Genomic DNA, 17,500 nt, shown 5'->3' with positions numbered 1-17,500 from the left:
CATACTCACGCACATACACCCGCGTAGGGTGTGGACTTCGGCCCAGCTCCAAGAAGATACACAAGTGATCTAGTTCTGAGTATTAGGTATAATTCTTTATCTTATCTATTAACTCGTTACATCTGTAGGTGTGGATACCTAAATGGTTTTGAAGGAGTGAATGAGACCATTTTAGATGTCTCGAAAATATCTGGCTTGATTTTTTTTTTTTTTTTTTTTTTTTTTTTTTTTTTTTTTTTTTTTTTTTTTTTTTTTTTTTTTTTTTTTTTTTTTTTTTCTTTTCTTTTTTTATCTTAAGGCTATCGACCCATAAGGGGGTCATTAAGCCTGGTGTGAACCTGCGATCCTGTTTAATTTACCATTACAATTTCCACAATAGTCCTGTTGTGCGCAAATAAAACACTACTTTGTCAATAAGGATACAGTCATTGGCCAAAAGATTTGTCACGTTTAATTGAATGTTCTTGAGTCTACAGTGATGTATAAGCGCCTGGCGCTGTGTTATATTTCTTGCAGTGTATGAGTATGTGTCTTACAGATAGTGTAGTGTTGCAGGAGTTGCACTGGGGAGGAAATACGCCAGTGATGTAAGGATCTAGGTGGGTGATGTACTAGGTGGAATTCATCCTCAGCCTTGCTATGGCGATTTCCTCCCGTCTATTTCTTCTGTATGATGTTGACCAGTCTGTTATGTGCTCCTTGTGTTTGTGTGTGATGTGGAGATTGTCCCACTGGTGTTGCCAGTGGGCGTGTAATTGTTTTCTTTTATGATATAATTGAAAATGCCTATGTCTATGGGTATATCTGTGATACAGTCCTTTTCTAACGCAGATTTGGCCAGCGTGTCCACTTTCTCGTTCCCGGAGATCCCAATGTGGCTGGGAACCCAAGAGAGAGTAATGGACTTGTTGGTCGTCGAGAGTGCGCTAATGATTTTGCCCAGGAGAGAATTCCTCATTTGGTTATTTGATTTAATTGACTGTAATGCACTCAAAGAATATAAGAAAATAACAAAGTTACTATGTGTGTCAGACTGAGCATTTTCTATCGCTTTGGATATTCCGAAGAGTTCGGCAATATAAATGCTCGTATGGTCCGGCAATCTGAACATCATCCGGGTTGTGGAGCTATATAACCCTGTCCCTGTCTTACGGCCACACTTGGAACCATCCGTATACAGTGCCCTGTGGTCAGTGTACCCGTTGATGACTTGTAGGGTCTTCTGTCGGAGTTCTTCTACCGAGCACGATTTCTTCTGGATGTCTTCATTGATATTGACGTTCAGGGTGATCTTTTCCCACGGTGGTATGGTGAACGTCTTCAATTTTTCAATAGACCACAGTGACACTGAATACTGCTCGCACAAGGATCGGATCCTGACGGAAAAGGGATTAAGGCTGGAGTTGGTAAAGTGCTCGTATTGGGACACCGCCCGCTTGCAGGGATGTCGTGGGATACGAAGCACTTTGGCGGCGTAGCGGAGTGTAAGAAGTTCGCGCCTGTAGTGGAGGGGGGGAACATTGGCTTCAACTTCCAGCCTCTCGATCCTTGTGCAGCGTAATGCTCCAAGTGCAAGTCGTAGTCCTTTATTTTGGATGATGTTCAGGGGTTGTAACGTGGTTGTTGTTGCCGAACCATAAATCTGACACCCATAGTCTAATTTAGATTTAATTAGGGACTCATAAATCATTAGCAAAGATTTCCTATCTGCTCCCCAATTTGTGCCCGTTAGTTTCCGTAGCAAATTAAGTTTCTTGTTGCACGCATCAACTAGATACTTTACATGGGCCTTCCAGTTTAGCCTGGAGTCCAGTTTCAGGCCAAGGAAAAAGGTTGAATTTTGTACTGGAATGGGATTTCCATGTAATTGCAGATCGATTTCTGCCTGGGCTCTGCGTGAAAATACAACCACTGTTGACTTTACTTCCGAAAACTTAAATCCCCATTCGTCAGACCATTCCTGGAGCGAGTCCAGGGCAAGTTGTACGCGAGAGCCGGAAAAACTAGCGTTCGATGAGGAATGCCAGATTCCAACGTCGTCAGCGTATAATGAGTATTTAAGGTTCCGAGGTGGAGCAGGTAGAATATCGTTGATAAGTAACATAAATAATGTGGGGCTCAACACGCTTCCCTGCGGTACGCCATTTTCTTGTATGCGTACTGATGAAAAGCAACCTTGAATTTTGACAGAGAATGTTCGTTCTAGTAGAAAATTTTGAATAAAAATAGGGAGATTCCCTCTAAGGCCAAGCGCATAGAGTTTTTCGAGGATACCACGTCGCCATGCTATGTCGTAGGCTCTTTCTAAATCTAAGAAGCAAGCTACAAGGAAAATTTTCCTCTCGAAACTTGAAAGGATATCATGTTCTAAGTTGACCAAATGGTCGAGACTACTTCGATTTTTCCTGAAACCACATTGGGCAGGAACTATTAAATCTTGAGATTCGAGAATGAATTTTAATCTGTTATTGACCATACGTTCTAATACTTTGCATAAGCAGTTGGTAAGCGCTATAGGGCGATAAGAGGAAGGACTCTTTGGGTCCTTTCCCTTTTTGAGAATAGGTATGACGTGGGCATGTCTCCATGTTTCTGGGAAGTCATGATTAATCCAAATTTCGTTGTACAGTTCCAGTAATTTGTTGAGCGAGATTGAATTTAGATGTTGCAGCATCTCATACCTAATCTCATCCGGGCCAGCAGAGGTCCCTCTACACGAGCTTAAAGCCTGTTTAAGCTCGTGTAGTTGGAAGGGAGTATTGTATTCGTGGTGTGTATGTGTACGGAAGACCAGTGGCTCTGCTTCCAGTCTTTGTTTATGCTGTAGGAATGTTGGCGAATAGTTATCTGTATTGCTTGTTTGTGTAAATGTATCTGCTATTATGTTTGTGATGTCGGTGGGCGTATCTATAAATGTGGTTCCCATTGTCAAAGTCTTTATAGTAGTTGCATGTTTGCCGTCAATTCTTCGGACGGCTGACCAAATCTGTGTTAGAGGGGTGTGTATGTTTATTGTCGAAATAAAATCACGCCAAGACTTTCGCTTGGAGTGTTTAATGGTTTTACGGGCCTCTGCTTACGCCTTTTTAAAAGTAAGCAAGTTGGGTAAAATTGAGTTCTTTTTAAAAGTTCGATAAGCCCTATTCCGCTTGCAAAGTGCTTTTCTGTAGTCTGATGTCCACCTAGGAACTCTATGCTTGTGAAATGCCGAGGTCTTTGGTATGTGCTTATGCGCTGAATTCAAAATGGATAAGGTTAAATTGACTACTTTGTCATCCATATTTTCCCCTGTGGTGTTGACGTTGGTAGTACGTCGATACATTTCCCAGTTGGCTTTCCTCATGATGAATTTAGGACAGGGAGGGGGTGGGTTGTCTCCATAGGCTGGAGCAGCCGTAAAGTGGTTACCCCCTATTTTTAGGATGACTGGGAAATGATCGCTGAGCATGGTGTCGTCATGCGTAGTCCATTCTATGTCGTCAGACAGCGCAGGAGACGATATGGATATATCGATGTATGAAAAGGTGCCTCTAGCATTGTCTACACGAGTGGGATCGCCAGTGTTTAGGAGGACCAGGTTGTTGATATTCAGAACTGCCTCGATCTGCTCCCTTCGAGCACATGTTCTATCACTCCCCCACATGTGATGGTGGGAGTTAAAGTCTCCGACTATAAGATTATGGTGGGGCAGCTGTCGTGTAAGGTTATTTACCTCCTGTAGCGGAAATGGTTGGTCTGGAGGTAAATACATGGAGCAGATGGACGCAAGTTTGTTCTGTACTTTCGTTTTTACGGCAACTGCCTCCAAAGTTGTGGATAATGGCAGCTCCGCTTGGGGAAGGCAGTCGCTGACAGCAACTGCGACCCCCCCTCCAGGCGCGAACCTGTCCTTCCTATAGATGGTAAAGTCTTTCAGGTGTAATTGAACACTGGGATTTAGGAATGTTTCCTGTAGACATATAACTGAGGGGTTGTTTATAGAGTTGAAAATAGATAGGTCATTTACTTTATTTCTAATACCTCGGCAATTCCACTGGATGATTTTCATTTTTTATATATTTATTTTTGTTTTATTTTATTCTATTTTTTATTTTCATTTGCTTCGATTTCTTCCTTTCTTGGCCTTAGTGGGAGAGGTGTGTTTTGCCCCCGATGCTCGGTCTGGGCTGGATATTGGACTTAATAGTCGTTTGCAGGAGCCGGCGATCTCCATGGGGACATCCTCTTCCACTTGTGTAGGCACACATAGTGGAAGCTCTGGGATAGTCGGAGAAGGAAGGTGCGAGTACGTGGTTTGTTTGGTAGGTGGGCAGAGATCTTTGTCCTTATTAGAGTGCTTGCTCTCAGTTTGTGTTTCAACGGTTCTGTATGTTTTCTTAACTGCAGAAGCATAGGAAGTTGCTCCGGAGGGACTAGTTGGGGTAACTTGTCTTTCCATCACACGCTTCCGTGCTTCGTAGAAGGAGATACCAGAAGTTGCTTTCTCGGTACAAATTTCTTTTTCTATTTTGAAGGTGGGACAATCTCGGGAGGTGGATGCATGACTGTTGTTAGAGGGGCAGTTGACACATTGAAATACATTTGTAGAGCAGGCATCTGTAGGATGTTCTCCTGCACACTTACCGCACACGATCGTTTGGCTACGACAAAACTTAGCAAGGTGACCATATTTAAAACACTTATTACAACGCAGAGGGTTGGGGACATGTGGTCGTACTGAAAAATTTATGTATCCAAATTTGACTTGGTCAGGGAGGGTTGTGGAGTTGAAAGTGAGGATAATAAGGGGCGTATTGACTCGCTTGTTCTTTTCCCGGTTCATTCGCGTTATGAATTTGACATCTAGAATCCCTTCGTCTTTCATTTCTTCAATGATGTCAGACTCGTCCATAGTCATCAAATCTCTGCAGTGGATTACTCCTCTGCAGGAGTTGAGTGACTTAGGGAGGGAGGCAACAACATCGAAGGTATGAAATTTCTTGGCCTTAAGCAAGTCGCGTGTGGCTTTCCCAGAGTTGGTGGTAACTTGGAGATCTCCGCTTCTTAGTTTCCTAACCTGGTTGATATCATGAGTATAAAAGCACAAACATTTCTTCAGAATAAAGGGATTGAGATCAGATAATCGGGTTTGGTCTGAGTGGAGAAAAACATGCCTAGCCTTATCCGGGTCGATATGAGGGTCGTCAGGGGAAGTGTTTTTCGTTTGCAGAGGTGGAGTTGAAGACTTCATCCTGCACGTCAGGGTGGGGGACAAGCCCCCTGCTACACAAGAAGTGTGCACAGTCGACTCAAAGGGACAATACTACAAGGGTCACACAGTTCCTTGGCGACTGGTGACAGCTGCGAGGAAAGACACGCCGTGTGCCCAATGGGGACGGGGTCTATACTACTCTAATCTACGACAAGTTCATACTATGTTTCGCCGGGCCGGACGACGGAGGAGTCTCACGAGCCAGCAAGGACTCGTGCGGATCCCGGAGAGTTACGAAGTGACGGTAAGGTGTGGAAGAGAAAGAGCCGGTAAGCGCCCAGCATTGAGTAGTAGAGTTTTACTGTCTAATGATATTGCATTCAACGGTACGTTAGATTACAAGAACGATTCAAGTCCAGAGTTTAGCCCTGGCAATTATGACTGTTTTGAACGTTGATTGCCGAGTGCTGGCTCTATTAATTTCTAGTCGAAGCTCATTACATCGTAGTGCACACCTCCATGTGAATGATGAAAAGGTTACATATGCAAATATAGTCTTATATGTGTATGTGCATAGGCTTGATTATTATACAAAAAGAGATTATAATAAATATGATGAAAATAATTCGTTTTATATGGAGTAATTTCATCATGGGGTGAAATACAATTTTTACAATAACATTGGCAGAGTAAAGACATCGGAATTCGTGGAAACAGAATACGCAGGAAACTTAACCACAGAAAACGGAGGTATTGACGTACCACTATACATCTTTGGGCGATATACATAGTGCATAGTCATGCGGTCAGAATTTGGGTACATACATGGAACTTGTTTTTCATAAAATACACCGGTTATATCTATATAGAGCCATCACTCACCAAAGTGTGGATCCAGTATATTTTGTAGAAATTATATTTGTAACTTTCCGTTAACATGAGTCCCTAGTAGTGGTAATAATGAATTAGGGTTTTTACAGCTTACCAACTTGCCACACTGGACGTAGCCCAGCCTGAGTTGGTCACACACTTCATTGTGTCGACGAACCATAATCCCACTGTTTCGATACACATGTGGTCGTTGTATAAGAATTCCATACTGCTGAATGGACACACTAGTAATCCTCTCAGTATTGTTACGGTGGCGAGTAGGTGAAAAGGCGTCTTGGCGTATCATCTTCTTGTAGCACAGGAGAGAACCAGTAGTAGCATTAGCAGCTGGCGACACGATCAGCGGTGTAATTGGCTAGGAGTCTAATGTGGGATGGAGCCCAGTGAGTTAACGAAGGTTATGGCCAGCTGACAGATTATCTGCGTGATCACGTGTTGGTATGCAGGATTGGTTAAGCCGTACACAGCCGCCAACACCTCTTGTTCTACTGTATTATAATTCCACTCGTGCTCGTTTAGAGTACGATTGAAATAGTAAAGCGGGTGCTTTCTGCCTTCATCGTCCTCTTTTAAGAGTACTCCTCCGATTGCCGTGCCATTGACGTCGGTGTACAGCAGGAAAGGTTTCTCGAAGTTTGGGTACGGAAGGATCACCTTTTCGGTCAGATGGGATTTTAAGGACTTGAGTGCCGTGAGCTGTTCTGATGTCCAATGTTCAAGCTCCCGATTACCTAATTTTCCAGCTTTCTTATCCTTAGACATATCGACGAGAATTTTGGAAATCTCAGCAAAATTTGGAATGAATTTACGGTAATAGCCCGCTAATCCCAAGAATGAGAGCAGTTCCTTCTGACGTTTTGGCCGGGGCATGCCCCTGATGGTTTGAACTTTACCTGGCTGGGACCTAATCCCTTCCGGGGATATTACGTGCCCCAGGTGGGCGATCTCCCTCTGGAAGAAATTACATTTCTCCAGCATCAGGAAGAGATTTGCCTCTTCCAATCTCCTTAGGATGATGTCCTTCAAATTTCGGAGGTGGCCGTCCCAGGTAGTTCCCAGGATAATGATATTATCTATATAAACCATCAAACCAACACACCCGTCAAAACCTGGTCCATCACCCTCAGGAAACAGGATGGAACATCCTTTAATTAGAAAGAGAGGGAGACGAATTCATAGTGTCTTGCCCCATCTTGATCCCTTCTAGCATTGTCACCTTCCCAATGACATGATCCCTTTGGACCTCAAGGGCACCGGGTCCCAGGTTCAGAAATGGAAATCTACACCACGCCTTTCCTTCCTCCGTCCCGTCCAGCTCCACTCTTCCCTGGCCTAGCAGACTCGCACCTTCGGCATGTGTCCGTTTCATGAACAACACCTTGGATGTTTGACCTGGGGAAATGAACTAGTCTACTTTCTTCAAGGTTAGTCCCATTACCCCCCTACACACACACACGCCAAAGTTGGGCCAGTCAAACTAGGTATCGTGTAAAGATGTACTTAGAAAAATGATGGGGTCTTTCCAGTGGGTCTTGTATCTCGAGATGAAGGGACAGGAACTCTACTCTCGTCACAATGTTGACAATATCCGCACGCCGGCAGGATATGTAGACAAAAAGGGATGTTGTCGTCATGTTGACTTCAACCTCGTTGCGGTCAAGATGAAAGGTTTTGTTGGCCTCGGATAACCAGTGAAGTTTGATGTCCACAAACGGGTTACACTTAAATAGAACCTTGATATAATCGCCCCTAAGGGGAATGCTGGGTTGGTGGAATGCGCGGAGACGGAGCTCACGTAACGGTTTCATGAGTTGTGCAGGACCTGAAGCACTACATTCTGGGACCGGCACGCGTTGCTGAGGTTCAGAAGATCCCTTTTGCGTAGAGGACTTGACAGTAGGGAATAAAGGCTCGCTGTTGCCAACCAAAGAGTGTGTCATGGGACATTTGGCGGAGAAAGGACCTTGGGTGGAGAGGTGCAGTGCGTCATGGTGTCCATAGTGTGGTAACAGTGGTCAGTGTTTATGAGACCTATCATCCTAGTCGCTTAGCTCCAGGTCAGCCTCAAGGTCCTCGGGGGAGACTGGGCAAGCAGTGGATACAGCGAACTTGCAAGCTTCACGACTGTTTAGGAATGGGTAGTGACGTATAACTGACGCCACACTTGTGGCATTGCTCATGCACAGAAATGAAGTCCACTGACAAGAAGGCCCTGGCTAGTGTAGCTGGCTTTTTTTCGATCTACTGGCTAAGTCCAGACACAAAAATAACAAAAATATTGAGTGTGCGGGGACTGTAACTGTAACAGCTGAAGGGTATTGGCAGTAGAAACATTGCCTAATATCGGAGTAATATAGACCTCACAGCAAGGATTGTATATATGTATGTATATAGTATTAGGAATAATGGACAGTGATGAAGACACACGAAGAAACAATTTTTAAGGTTAGGAAGATATGCCCAACGAGGTACAAGACCAATGAAAATAGGATTCAAATCACAAAGCACGTTGAATAAATTTATGTATAAGACCAGCAAGTATTGGCAAAATCTAGATTGTTTGGATAAGAAGAGATACATCAGAGGATGAAAAAGAAAAATAAGAGGATAGGTAGATGAAACTCAGAGCAAAATATGAAACAAAGAAAATTGTCAGAATTTTATTGGAGTCATAGATCAGAGAATGAAGAAGCGGTTCTTGAAAAAAAAAATCTAGAGGACAGAAGAAAAGTGGTAAAAAGATCATCATCATCATCATCATCATCATCATCATCATCATCATCATCATCATCATCATCATCATCATCATCATCATCATCATCATCATCATCATCATCATCATCATCGTTATCATTATCGTTGTCATCATTATCATCATCATCATCATCGCCATCGTAATCATTATCGTTATCATCATCATCACTATTATCATTATCATTATCTATCAATATCGTCATTATCATCATCGTTGTCGTCGTCGTCGTCATCATCATCATTATAAGAGAAACGCAAAGAAAGAAGAGGAAAAAATAAAGAGAAAATAAAGTAGAAAGAAAGAAAGAAGGAGGCAAAAAGGTGGAAGATGGAGAGTACAGTCACGAGGGTCGCCGAAGTAATTATTCCAAACCAAATGAACCAGGTCATGATTAAACTAAAGAATCATTATAGCACCACGCCCTCTTATTTATCTATATTTTTTACTTATTCTAAGTATTTCGTTTTAACGAGTTTTATTTTTCAAAATTATTTCAACTTGTCCTCTTCGTAGAAGTAGGTTAAGCTAAGGCATCACGCCCAAGGGAGGAAAACTAATTTATTATTTGGAATGAGGAAGATGTGTTGGTCTGGTTTTTAGAATGTTCGGCTCATGTCTTCAATTTGCTGGGTTCTATTCCTCCGACTTTTGGCTGTATGGAAAGGTTTTACAGTCTGTGCAGAACCTTACTTTCTCTTGGTTGGCCTATGATTCCCGCCAACTCTCTTGATCAACGTCAGAACTCCTGTGCGTTTCTGAAGCTCTCCAATAGTTATCATAAATTCCGGTAGTTGAAATAATTTCTCAAAACAAAAGGTGGAAAATAATTATCATTTTGGCTATTATGTGACGACGCACCTACAGACCAAAGCAACTCTGCATTCTTTTATGATTGAAGACTACTATAAATTTCTCACAAGAAAAATAAAAGATAGTGATAAATTTCAATCTCTAATCCTCTCTCTGCTCCCCTCTTCAAACCTCGTTTTTACTACCTCCATAACTTCCCTTCCCAAAGAAATTATTGGTGACGAAATATAGAATTATTAGACGATATTTTTCAGTCATGGGAACGTTATATAGAATTTGGAGAACTTACGGCAGGAAGAGCCTTACCATAACAGAAGTTGTGACGGCAGTATTGCTAGACATGGAATTTCAGGGCAAGTGGAAGTCAGTGAATGACAGTCCAGTTCGAAAAAGAGTTACGTCGTTCGAAATACAATCAAGACCAAACCGCTACATAACAACAATTTAAAACAAAGAGATGGAAGGAAGGATAACTGTATTAATATGATCTCCCTCAACCGTTTATGTGAAGGGTGGATTTGTCATATAATTGAAAAAGGGTCATTGTTTTGCGTTCAGCATATATACTGAATATACTTAATTTCCTTTGATAAGAAGAGATCTAGTTATTGAGCAGAGGACATACATATGATGGCTTACACCAAGGTGCACTTGGATGCAGGTGAAGCCATCACCTTTACCATGATATCCCAGCAACAGTACAGAAACAATGTTTTTTTTTTTTTCGTCACTATACTGAATCCAGGGTAATTCAAATGTCCAATTTGCTTAAGCAATAGCGAAACGCAAGGGGATTTGGTCAGATCTTTCTTACAGAAGCTATGACTACTTGTATCATAAGTTGCTGGAACAATGAAGTCCACTCCCAATAAGGAGGAAATGAATCAGCAAATAGCAGAAGCAAAAAGTATAAACAAATTCAGAGCCGTGTTAGACCGATGGAAACCCAAGGTATGGTACCTCACATGTTCTCTTCCTGTATATTGTAGTATGGTAAACATACACACACACGCGCACGCGTGCTGCTACAACGGCCCGAGTTCGAATCCCGCCCAGGGCTGAAATAATTTCAGTATCGTTGCACTTTGAGCCGTTACCCCAACTCTAGTGGGAGGGGAGTTGGGTGTGTGTGTGCGTGTAAGGTTACAGTAGTACCCATAGATCGGTCATATAAGAGCTCTGAGCTCTCTCATACACATAAACAAACAAACAAACAAACACACAAACAAACAAATACATTCACATACATAATAACACGTGCACACACGCCTATTCCCTACGTGTACTAAGGACAAAGACATATACTGAAGATCCCGAACGTGCTCTGCTGCGATATCCCACAGGGCCTAAGAACATGGAAATAAATTCATTGGACGTGACACAGACCTGTAGGGTCTAACCCATTGTATTGATGGCTTTGCCAAAACAATTTAAATAATGGGACTTGAATTTAATGGAGGAGACCCTGTGGCCTTTCATCAACTGTGGGCATGGTTTCGGGAGGACAGTTGAGGGAGAGTTGACGAGAGGGAAAGATGGAAAGAAGGTAGGAAAGAGACAAAGAATATGATTAGGAAGAAATAAATACTGGGCAAAAATAAAAACGGGTGACAAAAGGCTTAATATTTAAGTAAATTAGTTCATCAGTCAACCAATCAAACATTCACTTCGGACTAGATCCGTGGTTAAAGAAAATTGCAAACAAATAACTAGATAATTTAATGAATAAAAAATTAAGTAAATAAGTGAATGAAAAATAGAATATCAAGAGAAAGGAATTAAGAAATCAGTAAAGAAATGAATTAAAAGAATGAAAAATAAAAGATTAATTTTGGTAATTGAAGCACAGTACATCCTTCACGTATTTAGCTGTGACGTTTGTATTACAGTTAGAATTTTCAACTGGAAATGGTGCATAAGGGCAATTGCTACCAAGGGGACAAGCTGACGTGAAACGAAAAGACCTTGAGGAAAGTGATGAGAAGAACGCAGGAACAACCGGCGGTCTTTCCCCTTTGCGGAAGGTAACGCAGTTCTGACGACAGATGGCAGCATTGACCAAACTTCAAACTCTTGCATTTGAGTGGAAAATATTGCAAGAGGGCAGACCTAGGAAAGGGGGAGAAAGCTGTGTGGAAAAGAGAGAGATAGACAGATAGATAGATAGAGAGAGAGAGAGAGAGAGAGAGAGAGAGAGAGAGAGAGAGAGAGAGAGAGAGACAGACAGACAGACAGACAGAGAGAGAAGGGAGTGAGAGGAGGAGGAAGAGAAATAGCGAAAGGAAGAGGGAAAAAGAAAAAATGGGGGAGAGGGAGAGGAGACGGAGTGAAAGAGAAGGGGAGGGGGAATGATAGAGAACAGAACAGAAAGAAAAACAAAATGACGGGAACTGGGGAAGAAAGTTTAATCCCCCAGGATAACGAAACTGTGATTCGCGTTTACGTCACAAACTCCCGTGTTCAGGTATAGGACAGTGGCCCTAAGGAAGGAGTTTGATTTGAACGATTGGGGACCAATGTGGATGTTCTTCCTAAGCTCTGCACTGTAACTAGGATTTGAAATTGCCCTTTTTTCTGACTACCATCCATATGCCACATCACTGAGAAGTGGAGCTCCTAATAGTAACAGAATCTACTGAAGTGGTACATGGCATTGTACCTAGTGATCACATTCATAATAACCACGTCCACTTTGGTCAGTGAAATCACCTATGGCCGTCAAAATTTGTTTCTTGTTTCCTACTAAAGACAAATGTAGGGATAATGCACCGCGGAAGAGATGGAGTTATAGAAATGATAAGGGAAATATGCAAGGAGAACTGCATAAAGGAAGGATGCAGAAGTAAAGAATGATCAGTATTTGTCTTTAAGTAGAGATCAGTCTCCAGTCGTATAACAATGTTGCATTTTTTTTTTCCAAAGGAGTATCACTCAATTTCCTAACCTAGTGACTGCATAAAAACTATGTTGCCAATCTTGAAACAAATCTCGGAATCCTAGGATTTAACTAAGAATTTCAACCTCTTCGTTACGAAGCTATCCTCTAATCTGGATTAACCTAGACTGCTTCCCCCAGTTTTTTCTTTCTTTCTTTCTTTTCTTATCTATGTGGTACTCTCATTGGTGACAGAGTAGTCGTAATCTAATTCAATTAACCCACTCCTTACTGGGTGACATTTTTTCCTTCTCTTCTGGTTGCCACTAGGTTATTCAATTAATTTCCATGGCACCCCCTAGCTAGCAATGGGGTCGGGATTTTTTTTTTTTTTCTATTAAGCCCTTATGGTGTCAAGGCCCCATGTTGACACGCATCTGACGTTAGCCAAAATAAAATCAGCAGAAGGCGTCATCGAATTGAAAGGACTGCAAGAAGATAGTAGCTCTGGTTACACCCTCATATTCTGTGTTTCCATAAAAAGAGGAAGTGGATATATTCTCTTCGCTGCCACTGCAGAGATGTTCTTCTCGAGAAATGTTACATGTAACTGTAAAAGCCTGATCCAGATATCTAAAATTGTTCGAGACTCGAGGAAATCTAAGGAAAAGAGGGCTAGCAGGGGAAGTTCTATTTTAATCCTACTAGAAAACAGAGTCATTCGAGACCATCACCAGCGCTTGAATCAAGTCAGCTCAGTTGTACATCATTCAGACTAAACACTATTTCACTCGATTTCCTCCACTTGACGAATTTGGCAGGGAAAAGGGTCGACGGCAGTTGGCTGCACAAAAGTGGCAGGGAGTAGTGAAAGCGATTCTGTTGAAATGAATCTCCTGGGAAGACCACTGATGTACACCTCAGTTGAGTTGATGGTGGACTTCAAAGCTTTCACGTTGGTTTGACCATCAACAGTTGGTTGAGTCTTACTCAATGCCTAGAGGGGCATTGTCTACATTGGGTGGTTTATCTAAGAAACCGGTGAATGTTACAAAGAATTAACGGTAATAACTCCTTAACAAAGCGTGGTGGAACTTAGGACACATGGGGCTACATTTTTTTGTAATCCACCTTACCCCTCTTTTCAAGTACCTTGTACATGTCCTTCCAAGTAATTAGAGGTATGCTTGTTGCTGGGTATTGAAATATTTCTTCATCGCCCGGTTGAAGCTGACGATTCCTCTGTCAAAATATGCCTTGTATCGGGAATTGCTCACGTCGGCGGTTATAGGCAACAGGTTTAGCTGATATCGTTCGTTTGTCCTGTAGCTCTGTAACATAGCTGAAAGAGCACCTTTAGTTGTTTTTGATGCCGTGATCCTCCCCTAAGTCATTAATTACTGATAGGAGTCTTCTGATGATTTTTTGTACAACAGTTCAGACGCTGAAAACCTCGTTTTTTCTCTTCTTAGATTTTATAACCTCGCTTTTTCTCTTCTTAGATTTTATAACCTCGCTGTATTCTCTCCTTCAAACATCTGTGTTCTTGGACCCTTTGTTTTTCTTAGATCCTTTTGATATATAATTAATTGTGTCACATCTTTTTCCTGCTAGGCAGAGTTCTTTCTCTGTGCTTTGAGTTCTTTGACGGAGGTATACACAACATTTCTACAATGCATATGATAACAACACAGAACAAAAATAAATCTGAAAAGAGAATCAACAATGACAATCATAATAGGTTAACAATGTAACAATGAAAACTTAGAAAGTTATGTTATACCGATCAAAAAATCTGGTCATCATCCACTTGCCAACGGAAGGTTTGGGCATCCTAAACCACTCTATATTGGCAAAATCACTAAGATTAACTGGTAACTCAGGGAGAAGGGATTAGGAGATAAATAATTGGACGCAAAGTCAGCGGGAACCATTCTCGAAACGGTGTTAGACAAACTTTCAATTAATAATTTGTATGTTCAAAGTGCTGACAGGCGAGCCACACTCCTTCCTAATCTCTACAAGGCCACCAAATGTAAAGGACTAATCCAGAGACTTGAGGAAATTTAAGGAAATATGGAGTCAGCAGAGGAATTCTTGTCTTAATCCTTGTAGGGAGCACAGTCATTCGAAACCATGACATATACAAAATTAATACACATGCGCTGAACATGCCAGTTCGGTTGCGTACTATTCAGGTTAAACACTATCTCATTAGATGTCATCCAAGTGACGAACTCTGCAGGGATAGGATCTGCAACAAATTGTTGCTGGACTGCAACAAATCTGGAAAGATATGGCGGTGTTGAAAGCAGAAATGAGCTACGATTCTGAGCCAGTCAAGATTGGAGAGTGGTTGAGGGCGATGTCACGAGAATCTATTGGAAGATTGGTCACCAGGCACAATCGTTAACTCAATTTTGAATCGAAGGCTGATTCAAACATGGCTATGAACTGTATTTGAACCATCTACAGTTAACCAGTCGGTCATTAGTGGTTGGTCGTTTAGCTGTCGCAGAAGGAAAAGCGGGTTATTTGGCACACGGTATGATGGGTATTTGGCTATTAATGAAGGGTCGTTCTTTGGCAGCAGCTCAATCTACTAAATTAAACTAACCTAACCCGACCTAATTTAACCTAATCTCATTTTGTATTTCACAAACTTTACTTCACTAACTAATTAAATTTCTCTGTAGAATGAAACTCCAAATTAGTTTACACAGGTTGCAAGGACACAATTTTCGAGTGTGGATTTAAGGATAAAATGAGGACCCCTACTCAGTCCCTTTACTGGAAAAGAACGTATGCTTTGATTGTATTGCCATCTACCTGGTAGGGGTAATATTTTTAAGATTCCTTTCTTCATAGTGCGCTAGTAGCGTAGTCGGAACTGTACTGGTCTCGTACTCAGTTAGAATCCCTCACTCCTCTCGAACTCCCAGCAGTGACACTTACCTACCCCAACACTCCAAGCGCTTAGGACAAAAGGGATGTCTTCGGCCACAGCCACTCAGCGCCTCCTGGCATAGGCTCCTCACCTCTCTTCTGATGTATTATATTATAATGCAATTTATCTTCAATCTCCAATATTCGTTTTCGTATATTGGTCTTCACTGCCACTCAACTGCATTAGTTTATTACTTCTCGGTTGAAGTTTCCTTTCTTTTTTGTTTTTCTATTCTTTTTTAAATCTTATCTGCTTTTATTTGTTTACTATTTTGCTTTTAATCAAGTTTTAATCAAGTAATACTAAGAATTCCTGAACTTACTTGATCTAGACGCTAAATGAATATGTCCTTTTGATCATGGATATTGCATTCTCTATGCCGATGGGCAGTTTTGCTCAGAAGGGAAGTAATTCGAAATCAAATATCACGTCATGTTGAGAGTCCTTAAGTTTTAAGATTTTTTTTTTTGGGGGGGGGGGCGGGGGGCATTACCCACTCTAACTAGATACTCGCTCCTGTTTTGGAGCCTAGGGATTTGACAAAGTGTAACCCCCTACAGCCACCACGCTTTAGTTTTAGCGGAACGAACCGACATCCATCTAGCATCTCGGGTCTAGATGCTGTCACACCCCCAGTTCAGTTGGTCATCACACCTCCCCACAAACAATAAGTCACCATACAGAGAGGAAGAATAAGTTCGATAAATTCCTCGACTCTAAAAGATAAAGCTTGAATTTGTACGACATTAACATTGATAAAATATTCAAAAAGAACACTTTACTTAGGTTTACTGGAACTGCCTTTAACTTTTCTAAACTGAATAAATCTACTTAACTTTAACCAGAATAAAATATCAGAGAGACAAAATGTCTTGATTGTTTTAATGTAGTCCTAGGAGTATCGGGCATGTTTTTTTTTTTTTTGTTTTTTTTCTAAGTATCGGAGAACATAAGAGACGGACTATTATAGGAACTGGGATCATAGTTCATCTTTCATTTCTCCTTTCGTTTTTTTTTTCTTCTTCTTTTCTTTTCCTTTTTCTTTCTTCCTCTTCCCCTTTTCCCTCTTCCATCTTCATTTCTTCCTCTCTTCTCCTCTTCTTCTCCTACCCTTTTTTACTCTTTCCCTCTTTCTCTCCTTCTTTACATCGTTCCTCATTTCCTTCTTTCTTACTTTCATTTTTCCTTCTTTCTTTCTCTCCTTCTTTCCTTCTTTCCTTCTATCCTTCTTTCTTATTGTGACTGGTTACCAGGACGTCGATGAAGGGTAAGTGGCTTCCATAAGACCTTCCCGGAGTCTTTGGAGTTCTTGAAGATTCCTAACTTTGAAGAAAATGTCATCGATATAGCGGCAGTAGATGAAGGAGTGGTTGGTGGTGCCTGTGGTCTACTCTAAGGTTCCTATCAAAATGAAATTCAAAAAGGACTCTTAGGGAGCTCCTCATAGCTACTCCATCAGTCCGTTTGTGCACATTACCGCGGGGGCATGTGATGAGGGCTTCTTTGGTGGAGAGTTCTAATAGTGTACGTAAGGCAGCAGATGTTCAGGGTCGGTGTTTTGTCGCATCTGCAGTCTCTGTCTAGGATAAATTGTATTGTCCTGTCGACATCGATGATGGTGAATAAGCCTTCTACATCCAACAACACTATGAAGTGGCTTTCTGCTGAATTGGTATTTGTCAGGATCTATGGGATTTCTTGGGCTAATGTCCGGGCGAAATCTGCAGGTACGTTGGGGTTGAAAATTTCGTTGTCTTTTTCACTTTTTTTCACCATAAAAAATAAGTATGCACAAATACCACAAAAGAAAAGGAAATGGAGATAGCAAGTAATTTTGTGCATCATATCCATAGAGAAGCAAAGTAATACAAGTATTATGATTATATACATTAGGAGGGAACAAGGACAAAAGGAGGAAGACATTAAAAATTGACCCTCGATTCTGCTATACCTTATCTGGCATGGAATAGACCCGGCTTAGTTTAGTGTATATGTTTTAACGGATGCCATATTTGTTAAGGTAAAACCATT

The 17,500-nt window shown here is 41.5% G+C and overlaps 1 protein-coding gene across 4 annotated transcripts in view; it reads left to right on the top strand.

The window, feature by feature from the left end:
* LOC143020366 (irregular chiasm C-roughest protein-like) overlaps positions 1-17,500 on the top strand; it is a 438,384-nt gene that overhangs the window by 319,499 nt on the left and 101,385 nt on the right. The gene's annotated exons all lie outside the window — the stretch shown is intronic.

The sequence above is a fragment of the Oratosquilla oratoria genome, chromosome 39 (genome assembly GCF_046742065.1).
Source record: "Oratosquilla oratoria isolate Oo_2021 chromosome 39, ASM4674206v1, whole genome shotgun sequence".
NCBI classification, from domain to species: domain Eukaryota; kingdom Metazoa; phylum Arthropoda; class Malacostraca; order Stomatopoda; family Squillidae; genus Oratosquilla; species Oratosquilla oratoria.
The sequence above is the reverse complement of the archived record's forward strand: the minus strand, read 5'-3'. Positions and strand labels throughout refer to the sequence as shown.